The sequence below is a fragment of the Ranitomeya variabilis genome, chromosome 4 (genome assembly GCF_051348905.1).
Source record: "Ranitomeya variabilis isolate aRanVar5 chromosome 4, aRanVar5.hap1, whole genome shotgun sequence".
NCBI lineage: Eukaryota > Metazoa > Chordata > Amphibia > Anura > Dendrobatidae > Ranitomeya > Ranitomeya variabilis.
In genome coordinates this window covers 707,142,615-707,154,867 of record NC_135235.1, presented here as the reverse complement: position 1 = coordinate 707,154,867, position 12,253 = coordinate 707,142,615, and the positions used below count along the sequence as shown (strand labels likewise).

Sequence of the window (12,253 nt, the reverse complement as noted above, 5' to 3'; positions counted from 1 at the left end):
CCTCCACCAAAGGGTCCTGTCTAATCTTAAGCACAATAGGCTCTATCGCTAGGGCAAAGATCATCAGGGACAGAGGGCAGCCTTGGCTGGTTCCTTTACCTAGATGAAAGTACTCCGACAGTATTCCATTTACAAGGATATTAGCTTTCGGCATGCAGTAAAGTAATTTAATCCACTTGCAAAATTTGTCAGAGAAACCAAATTTCAGAAGCACACACTGCAAAAAATTTCCACTCCAAGGAATCGAAAGCCGTTGCCGTGTCTAAAGAAGCTATCGCCCAGGGTTCCCCATATTTGTGACCTATCTGCGTCACAACCTGCACTCTTCTCATATTTGAGGAGGTGGACCTTCCTGGCATGAAGCTGGATTGATCCTCATGTATAATGCTTAATATTACTGTTTTCAATCTGTTAGCTATACGTTTTTTAAGTATTTTGTAATCCGTGTTAAGTAAGGATATGGGGCCATAAGAACCACACTCTTCAGCTGGTTTATCTGGCTTTGAAATTACCACTACCGTGCCATCGTAGAAGGTTTGCAGGAGAACAGGGCCTATCTGATCTATATATCTTTTGTATAATTCTATGGCCATGCCATCAGGTTAGAGCGAGACATGGCTGCTTCACAAATTTTTTCCAAAGTGATATCTCTTTCCAAGAACGCCTGGATTTCACAAGAAAGTTTGGGAAATTCTATTTGGTTTAAATATTCATAAACTTCTTCAGTATGATTTAATTGGGAGCTATACAGCTCTCTAAAGTATTCTTCAAATTTACCTGCAATCTGATCTAAGTAGCCGATTTCCCACTCTTGTATTAATGGCCAAAATTGATGGGGACATTTGATTTTGTTGGACTATGTATGCCAAAAATTTACTCGATTGGTTACCTAATTCAAACTAAGTCTGCATAGAGAAAAAAAGTATTCTCTGCGCTTTTTCCTGTCAATTAATCAGGTATTCCCTCCCTTTCCCAAGACAATTATGTAAAGAGTTATCAGAGGGGTTATTAATATACTCAGCTTCTAGCGATTTACATTCCTCAGCAAACTTCTGTTCCCCAGTAGAGGACTCACTTTTATTATATGAAATCGTAGACCTGACACATCCTCTCAAATATGCTTTAAGTGTGTCTCACACCACCAATATATCAAGGAAATCACCATGATCTGGTATTCTATCATGTTCCCCTATAAGGGATAACCAAAACGGATGTATGCGGAATCTCTTTGGTCTGTTTGGGTCCCCTAGATGAAGGCATACCACCAATGGAGTATGATCTAACACTGCCTTAGGGGAATATTCCATTTTATTCAGATCTGAAAATACAGCATTATTCCCAAATACATGCTCTATCATAGATAAACGTCGAGTGGCTGGAAAATTCTTTCTTAAGTGGATGCTGCTGCCTCCACAAATCAATCCAGCCCATCTCTGTTATGAAAGTATGAAATGCGGTGGGGTCTTGATTACCAGGCCTAGAATTTGCCACGCTCATTCTATCCAAATGTACATTGAGAACCATATTAAAATCACCCATATATAACATCTTGGCATCAGGGTACTGTGATACAATAATCGCTGCCTGCTGGAGCACATCCATCTTGGCTGGTGGTGGGTTGTAAATACCACACTCACTAGTAATGAACTGCATCTTCTATCAAGGGGCCTTAACTTTGTACCAACAAATAAATACAACTGCTTTGAGTGGATAAAAGATCTCAATTTATTCTGTAGGAAACTCAAATGGAAGAAATTCTTTCAACATAACAGCCGGGAGGAATGTTACCAACATGGCCTCAGTGATGAAGATATGGAGGGTTATCAGGAACTTAGAGATCTCCTCTGTGAGAATGATAGAGCCCCTATAGATGGAAAAGGTCCATTCACCACCTTAAAAAATAGAAGCGTAAAAATGCCACCACAAGGAGACACTGGTAATATAAACATTTTTGCATTGTTGGTTGAGAGGGACCTTAAAAAATTTAACAACTTCGAATGGGAGAGAGGGGAAAATTTGTCAGAGGATGAGCGAATAGCTTTAGAGACCCTAAAGAAAAATTACCAGGTAATAATAAAACCCTCCGATAAAGGAAGCAACCTTGTGATTATGAATCACTTAGAATATCACACAATGTGCAATTCCATCCTACATGATAAAATGACATATAAAGTACTGGTCTGTAACCCATTGGGGACGTTTAGTGAAGAGCTAAAAACACTCCTGGAGGGGGCACTTTTTCTTGGCCTTATCTCTAAAACTGAGTTTGAATTTTTGTTCCCCAAGTTTCCGCTGGTAGCAATGTTCTATGCTCTCCCCAAAATTCATAAGGGGCTTGACCCTCTGAAGGGATGACCTATAGTGTCAGGGGTGGACTCTTTATTACAAAATTGTGGCATTTACATAGATCAAATTTTACGCCCTTTTGTTGTTTCTATTCCATCATATTTGAGAGATACGGCGGACTTACTACTTAAACTTGAGGGGATCCACTTGGAGGAGGATAACTGGCTGGCATCCATTGATATAGAGGCTCTATACAGCAGCATACCACATCAAGCAGGGATCAGGGGTGTGGAATACTTCTTACAACAGAGATCAGTGGCCTGTGGTGAACATAACATCTTTGTTTTGTCTCTCCTTGAGTTCACGCTTACCCATAACACCTTCACCTTCGATGGCAAACACTACCACCAGCTCAGGGACACTGCGATGGGGAGTCCCTGTGCCCCATCGTATGCAAATTTGTTCCTGGGCTGGTGGGATGAAACAGTCGTATTTGGAGGTGACACAAAATGGTGGCAAGATCTTATATCTGTATGGTATAGGTTCATAGATGACGTGTTCGTAATATGGACAGGGACGAGAGACAGTTTTAGTGAATTTCTCAAGGAGCTGAACCATAATGAGATAGGCCTTAGATTTACCTCAGAGATCCAAAAGGAAGAACTGACATTCCTGGATGTGAAAGTAAGAAAGGAGAATAAGGGAAGTGTTTCCACTAGTATCTATCGGAAGCCGACAAGTACAACAGTCTCCTGCACTGGCAAAGCCACCATCCGGTCCCCCTTAAAAGGAAGATTCCCAAAGGCCAATTCCTTAGGTGGAGAAGGAACTTCTCCAGGAATGACCTTTTTGATAGACAAGCAGGTGACATGTATAAGAGATTTAGAGAGAAGGGGTATCCGGAGCATGTCCTTGATACTGCATATGAGCATGCTAAGAAAGCAAATAGACAGCAACTTCTACAGAAACGTACTGACAAGGATCCCACGGAAGGTATTAGGATTAGTGGAACATTTGACCTCCGACATCAAGAAGTCAGAAAAGTCCTTATGAAACACTGGGATATTTTAAGATTGGACCCAGATCTGAAGGATATAGTGGGGGAACACCCCAGTATTACCTTTAGAAAAGGGAGGTCAATAAGGGACATGTTGGTACATAGTCAGTACAGGAGACCGGCAACTAGTGGAACATGGTTAGATAGAAAACCATGTGGGTTTTTCAAATGCGGTAATTACAGCATGTGTAAATGGATGGAACCAGGAAAATCATTTCGTAGTTCGACTACGGGGAAGGTTTTTCATCAACGCAACTTCTCTAATTGCAAGACCACAGGGGTGGTATATATGGCAAAATGTTCCTGCACTAGGGACTATATAGGTAAAACTAAAAGGGAGTTTAGGAGGTGAGTGGGGGCGCATATGGCAGACATTAGAAACAACAGGGATACCCCACTGGTAAAACATATGCAGACCTTCCATGGAGGTAATTTGTCCGAAATTAAATTTACGGTAATTGAGGTGGTAAATGTGAACCCGAGATGGGGAAATATGGACAAGACCATTCTAAGAAGGGAGTGCGAATGGATGTTCAGAATGGAGAGCCTTGAGCCAAAAGGGATAAATGAACAGTTGTCCTTTGCCTGTTTCTTATAGTCAGGCTGAGAAAGAGAAAAATATTTATGAGGACTTTTTGTGTTTTTTTTTAAATACTGGTATTAATTCCATTTTTTGTCAAGTCTCCTTTTAAAATGGGAGCTTCATAGATCACTATGTGAGATTTACCATGTGGTAATCTCGCCTCCTTATACCTACCATAGAAATTTGCCCCACAGGATGAAATACCCCTTTCCCCCGTATCATATATACTGTATATATATATATATACTGTATATATGTATGATGAGGGATATATCAGGTACTGTATATTCGGGGGTATCGGCAGTTACATAAACCAGGTGGATGTGTCTAGATATAGTAGATTTGATAGGTCTATACAAAAAGTGGACATGCTTAGGTTTCTATATATAAAGAGGTATTGAAGTTTTTATATATGTACAACTATCTAATTTATAGATGTATGGATATGGTGATGTTAATCCATCCGAGTGTGTGCTGTTAATAGTACTGTGGCGCCTGCAGAGGAACCTTAATCTGATCAGGGTCCGCGCTGTGAGGGCTGATGCTGCGCACATGGGGTAAGCCTGTATTTCCATGGAAACTGACCGGGTGGAGGCCAAGTTCTGGGCATGCGTAATATGTTGGTATCAAGTACTGCAATATTTTAATGGGGCCGGGATTACGCTGCAGGCTGGAGATAGTGAGGCATGACAGCAGGTTTGCGTTCCACAGTGTGTGGCTGGATGACTTGAGCATGCGCTGTGGGTTGGCGCGAAAATGGAGTCATCCCTACCTGGAAGCGGAACTTAGGTGCGGAAGCATTGGAGACAGCATTGCTGTAAACTATCCGCTGCTGATGGATTGGCCGCTGTATGTGTGCGGTCCAACTAGAGCATGCGCCCTTGAATGTCAGGGTGGATCTGTTGTCGTGGCTGGCAGGCGAGGATTGAATACTTCTCCTGAATACAGGTATGGCGGTAGGTTTAAAATGGAGGGTGCATCATGACTAGTTAGCTACTACACCGCATCGGGATACATGATATCCTTAAATCAAGCCTCCTGATGAGCCCAATGGGGCGAAACGCGTTGAGACGCTGAAAATCCACTTGGCAAATAGCGGGTGAAGGAAGATAAGTGTGCAGACTTAACTATCTATGATATACCTCTTGGTTTCTTATCTGATGTCTGAATTGTGTTTGATTTATGGAACTTTGAAACCGGGTGGCCGGAGGAATTTATGTAGATTAGGGGCATTCAAATTCAATTGCCCTTGCCCTTTGTATGAGATACTAGCAGGTGTGTCTTAGGATGTCTCAAAGGAGAAGGAGATAATATGGTTGGAATATCTTGGTCTGTTTGTTAAGCCAACCTGATGTATACTGAATTAATCTTACATTAAGTGCTGTATATATACAAGAAGTTATTTGTGCTTTGATTCCCTCACCAGTGTGCCATGATTATGCCTTATGTGTTCTACAGATACTATTGTTTTTAATGTGTGGGGGCCTAGGGTTCCTTTAGCGCAGTAAATATCTTTGTTCATCGCTAATGGTACCTTTAGATTGTGGGTAGGGGGATTCCCTAGTGGCAGTAGGGTGTAACAGGGTCCCTAGCGATAGCCATCCTGGAGGGGGGGGAGCCGCAACGCTCCCCCCTAGGGTGCCAACCTCCGCAGTTAGGTAGGTGTGAGTTCAGTGAACACACCAAGGACACCTAGTACACCCCATTTTTAATAGGTGTTTATGTGTGAGCACAATAACTTGTGTGTATTTAGTCAATTTTGTGGTGTGAACCAATTTGTGGGTTCTATTTAGCAATAAAGATTTGTTTGGATAGGGATTATTATGATAATGATTTGAGACCCTGATTATATATTTATTTTTTCTAAGTTTTGTAAATAATAAGCAGTACATAAGGCACCATATCTATAATGCATATATAGAAATAAATCTACCCTCCAGGTCTTTTTTGATCACTTGAACCAACCATCTCAATGACTTACCATATTTTTCGGACTATAAGACGCACCGGACTATAAGGCGCACCCAGGTTTTAGAGGTGGAAAATAGGGAAAAAATATTTGAAGCAAAAAAATGTGGTAAAATATTTAATAACATAACTAACATACTATTATATGTGGTGTTATTATATATAATAGTATGTTATTATGTTGGAAGCTGCGGGACCAGTGTGGTGTCTGTGAAGTACTATATGAAGATGCTGGAGGGTGAGTATAAGAATGGGGGCACAGGTCTTATATTGAAAGCACCACTCCAGCACTGCAAAATAACACTCGAGTGCTGCTTTAAAATCCCATGGGAGAACTATAACTCTCAGCATGTCCTGCAGATCCTATGACATGCTGGGAGTTATAGTTCACCAAAGGAGTGGTAGAGTGCTATATTGTGTGTTGTAAAGACTAATCTCTTAATTGTGGCAGTCAGCCAGCCACTGTGGTGGGGTAAAAGCATCCCATGACTGCACACACAGAGCCCTCCCTGCCTCTCCACAGCACAGGTTATAAGAGGAAGCCAGCAGATTCTAGTGGAAGTCTGAAGGACCTGTGATGATGTCAAGAAGAGGGAGGGCTCTGAGCTGCCATGTGATGCTCCAGCCCGCTCACTTCTGACATCACACAGGTCCTCCTTGTGCACAGCACTCAGTGTCCAGCCCAGGCAGGTATGCAGGGATCTCCTCTCCCCTGGCCCCTGCTGCCTCCTCCTGCCCCGGACACACAGATCTCCCCAGCTGCAGCAGGAATCCAGTGCTGAGGAAACCATGTGTGTCCCTGCTTAAGTGGAGTATTAATTTCCTGCTCCCCGCTCAGCTGATAGGTGGGTGGGGAAGCAGCTAATGAATATTCACTGCACTTAATCATCGGGACCACATGGTTTCCCCAGCGCTGATTCCGGGCAGCGGGGACATTATTCTGCCTCCTGAAGTGGGATAACAGTGCGATCCCACTCGCTGCCCCCCTCCCCACATGCTACATCCCTACCATAAGACGCACCCACACTTTCCTCCCAAAGTTGGAGGAAAAAAAGTGCGTCTTATGGTCGGAAAAATACGGTATGCACCATAGTGACTACCCCTCTAGAATAGGAAATGTGTGTGGCATGCTTTTGCCATTGTAACCAAGGTTTACTCATTCTGGAAATAGCATCTGGTGTTAAGTGGGTTTCTGAAGGCATATTATCTGTGCCTGCGATTTACGTATCTGGGAAAATACCATATAACATTTCCTGGCATTTCCCAACCCCCTAATGTTCCATGAAAGAAGTTTAAGTGACACCATATAGACTCCATATAAAATTTTGATATAGGATACCATCCCCCCCAGAGAGTGCTTAAATTTATCGTTTGCAGACCGCCCTTGGACGATGAAGTATAAGTGCAATGCTCATATTCAACTGAAATTACAATTGGATCTAGAACCATTGACCAATATTGGCCATAGAAATACAACTGGGGATGCCTATAAACTTCCCAAAACTTAAGTATAGGCGTTAATAGAAATTCTTATATTCTTGTCTATCCAAGACACTGATAACAACTATAATAGATTCAATGTATATATCTTACATAGTTCTTCCAAAAGGCAACTATAGAATTATTGGTCTGACAACCCGTTTTTTGGTGAACCCAAAAGGGTAACCAAGTCCCCAGGCCAGGGATTGAGGCGCAGGCACCCGCAGAAATGTGTACCTCGCCACCATCCCATTTTGGATCTTCGATAATCTCCATCAGCCTTTTCTGAAAGCACTAACATAGGGGTCTATAATCTAAGCATGAGTGTTGCCCCCTTCAATATAGACTGCCTCCTTTCCTCCTAGCTAACCAACACAGGGGAGGTAAAACATCATTTAGTTAACCAATATATGAACAGTTCATCAAGCCCATACAAGTATAAACGCTATTTCGATAGTCAGATATCAAATTCAGAGAGGTATTTCAATTGGTTATTCTGATAACCCCACACAGAGATAAACATAGCCATTGCCAAGCATTTTGATCAGTAACCTGCGGGGTTCAAGTTGATGACCTCTATCTGAAACAGATAATTCAGTGTTAATATAATAAACTTTCATATTGACCTGCACTGTCAGTTCTGCCTCTGGCACCTCTCTCCTGGAAATCCACTCCTCTGCTTCCGCCGGATTCCAGATTCTGAAAGAAAATTACCCTCTCGCCATCTACTACCTCAGCCTGGCTGGGTACGCCATTGAAGAAATCACATTGGAACTCTTCAGGCATCTCCTGATCGATATAAATGAGGCTCTTTGTTTCTGCAAAAAAGATGAAAATTCAGGAAACATTTCAGTGACATTTTCATGTTTAATCACTTGGGCCTTCCGTGCCAGTTGCAGGATATAATCTCTGCCTCTCCAATTAAGAAATCTGCCTAGTAGGGGTCTTGAAGGAGCTCCCTGAGGATCCGGTTTCCCAGGTACACGGTGTGCCCTCTCCACCACATATGTGGCAGAGAAGGTGGCTCCTGGGAATAGCTCACGTATCCATTTGTAATAATTATAGGGGATAACTCAGGAGACTCTGCGTGGAACAAGACAACTACAGGACACAGTTTTATAAGTGGTAAAGTCTATATTATCACATGGTGATTCAAACAGGTGCAGAGAGAAACTCAAGACCACAACACTTGATGTAAATATTAAATGCAGCTTTGCAGTCTATAGGAAACTTCAGAGGAAAATGCAGTCAAGCAGAAAGTCTATGAAGCACAGTTATTCTTGAGGATACTTGACACGAATAAATCCTTGTCTTAGTCCAGACACAGATAGATATGCTTATTAGGCAGTTCAAATCATATCTTAGCTCAACCAGGGAGGCCTGGTTAATAGTCTCAGGTTATTGTAAAGCAGAAACAGCTTACATGTCCAGCAAATGCAGATGGAAGTAAACACGAACAGCAGATGAAGGAGGATTACTGGAAACTGGTGTATGCAGCAGGAACTCAGAGCTGAGTAGCAGGATCACCACACAGGTTCACACATGAGCATTGTTCTGGCATACAGGTACATATTATACACAATCTTGTGTTATCTGGTACCGTTCATAGGGCATTTCATAATTATCCAGTTACCCATATGGTTCTGTGTTCGCTCTTGGCACAAATATTTATTGCTCATTTTTCTAACCCGGGGGGGGAGGGATGAGCTGGTTGGTAATTTGTGCATTAAGGGACGGGGTCACTTTTGATATTGTATCATATCCTGTCTACCGTGTATTGTATTGTATTTATGAAAGATATATACCTTCTTGACCCCTGTTATTCTGGCAGGATCACCATGGGGTTGATGGGATTTTTTTAGATGTTTTTATATTTGTAGTGTCAATAAAAGTTTGCCTTTTATATTTATACTGAATAGTGGTGTGCATTACTTTGGAGTGGTTTCTTTTGTTTTTCTTTTTTGTACTCTGAAGCAGGTATCTGTGCAACTGCTAACTGCCATCCAAAGCAGCACAGCTTCCCTGACTGGGAAAATTGAAGCGGTTAAAACTGACGAATGATTGCACGCCCTTCGGGTGCACGTTGTGATTACGAATCACGCAATGGTGTGTAACTACGCAGCAGACTGACCTCGCAATGGGGTGTGCCCACGCACCAGACTGGCGTATGTGCAGACTAATGGCAAACATAAATACCCGGTATACCTCTCCTGCCACTCCTACCTTGTGTATGAAAACGCTCTTCAGTTAATACTGTTCAGGTAGAGCTATCCAATAGCGCTATCCATGAAGAAAATGAACGGGTAGAGCTATCCCATAGCGCTATTCCTAAAGGAAATGAATGGGTAGAGCTATCCCATAGCGCTATTCCTAAAGGAAATGAACGGGTAGAGCTATCCCATAGCCCTATTCCTAACGGAAATGAACGGGTAGAGCAATCCCATAGCGCTATTCCTCAATGTTCCTGAGTTTGATGTTACACACTTAGGGCAATTGGAGTTGTCACATTTATTGTCCATCCACTGTCCCCATATGGGAATGGAAGTGGATATGTCATTGCATCACACTGTCTGTGAAGAAAGCTGATTTGAACAGTTTGTTTTTCACTTTTGAGGTGAACTCTGATGTCCCTATTAAATGGGGTTCACCCATTGCATTTTGATAAATTATAGCTACATCATTGCACCTTGGTGCATTGTGGCGCCTCTGGTCATCATTGTAGTCATTTATAATTGACATTGTTATTTCGAGTGGATCGTGATTTTCTAATTCAGCAATCCTCTCTTCCTCTATTACAAATTCCCTCATCATTGTGAAGGCTCTTGCGAGTGGGTTAACTGCTTTCATTTTCTCTCCAAGAGATGATAGCCGTGCTGGGAGGCACTTTTTATTTGCTTGACTTCTTGTACTTAGAAAACGTTATATGGTATTTTCCCTGATACATAAATCACAGGCACAGATAATAGGCCTTCAGAAACCCACTTAACACCAGATGCTATATCCTTGCCGTCTGACTGAGCACTCCGCCTCTTAGCTGCAGGTGTTTTAATCGCAACAGGTCCATTACCTGTCCACAGAGAGAGAGAATTTTAGTCTAAGAAGAGGTTTCACAGGTACCCATTCAGATGAAGACGTTTATTCTCAGCAAGGAAAGGAAAGTGTAGGACCTGGTATATGAGAGATGTCCTAATGTGGCTACCAGGTTCACATTAAATTGGCCATTTTTATGCGCTAAACGCTCTCATTTTTCATATTTCTAGTGCAGTAATGCAGTTCAGTTTTCATATTTCATGTTTGCATGTTTCAGCGCTGCAGTGTGCTGCCTTATTTACTTCACTGTATATGAATTGGTGACTCTAGGTTCAGCACCTGTTCACACTTAGTCTATGTTTGGATGTGACGGTCAGTTTTTTGAAATGTATTCTTTAGCCTTCTGACCGAGCACTCCGCCTCCTAGCCACAGGTGTTTTAATCGCAACAGGTCCATTACCCCTCCACAGAGAGAGAGAATTTTAGTCTAAGAAGCGGTTTCACAAGTACCCATTCAGATGAAGTCATTTATTCTCAGTGAGGAAAGGAAAGTGTAGGACCTGGTATACAAGAGATGTCCTAATGTGGCTACCAGGTACACATACAATTGGCCATTTTTATGCTCTAAACGCTCTCATTTTTCATATTTCTAGTGCAGTAATGCAGTTCAATCTTCATGTTTCATGTTTGCATGTTTTAGCGCCGCAGTGTGCTGCCTTATTTATTTGACTATATGCGAGTTGGTGACGCTAGGTTCAGCACCTGTTCACACTTAGTCTATGTTTGGATGTGACGGTCAGTTTTTTGAAATTTGAAAATTGGGAAGTGTTTGTGTCAGGGGGGAAAGACATGCCCCCCTGACAAACTTCAGGTATGAGGGGCACATTGTAAAAATGATTATTGTAGCGTTTGCAGGGACCCGAACTAAAAGAGCCACCTTGGCAGAATGCAGCATTAGTGCTGCACAAGGTGGCTCTTTTAGTTAAAAACATCTGGGGGGGGGGTGACAGGTTCCCTTTAAAGTTAAAACTTTTTTGCTGAACAATGTTCTCATTCTCATATTACGTCCATTTTGCTTATTATGACTTTCAGATGTGACCTAACTTCCAAACTCAAATCAGCCTACCTGACATTCCCATTGCTCAGATGCTTCCACATGCTTTGATTCAGCCTGTCTCATCCATTTCTTTTCAAGCCAGGGCTCACATTGTTCACTTGTCTCAGCTGTTTGAGAAGGTTTACTTTCTGAGCTTTTGGATTAACTTGGCCAATAGAAGGTCGTTTTTGGGGCAGCATTTTAAAAATCAGTTCTTAGTGTTATGACCCTTAGTAATCAGGCCACACTGATTAGAGATCTAATAGGTGAATCTATATATATAACGCAGAAAATGTGTGACTGCCTCCCAGTCAGACTGTTCTAGATGTGCATAGCAACCAATCAGAGCTCAGCTTTCACTTTACCTCAGCAGCTTCAGTGCTGAAAGCTGCACTCTGGTTGCTATAGGTAACTAGAACGATCTTACTGTGAGGAAATTCTCATAAATGAGGCCCCAATTACTTCTGCAACAGCTGCTGCTATAATTACAGACGTTAGAGCAACTTTTCTGGTTGCCCCACCTTAGCGACTCTATGGTTGCTGTCCCCTTTAAGAGCGACTCTTTGGGCGCGGTCCCTCTAAATCTTTAGGACCTTTTGGGCAGCAACTGTCGTTTTGAACTCAACACACAGACGCCCATTTTCTCCCTTTATTTCTATAGAGTCTTAATTCTGGGGGCCAAATCTTGTGAACAGGGCCGCCATAGGGCATCACTGCCCTGACTAGCGTATGGGGCCCGATGAGCAGAGGGGGC

At 42.4% G+C, this 12,253-nt stretch overlaps 1 protein-coding gene across 1 annotated transcript in view; it reads left to right on the top strand.

The window, feature by feature from the left end:
• The window catches only part of LOC143766490 (uncharacterized), a 491,244-nt gene that overhangs the window by 412,957 nt on the left and 66,034 nt on the right, over positions 1–12,253 (top strand). The gene's annotated exons all lie outside the window — the stretch shown is intronic.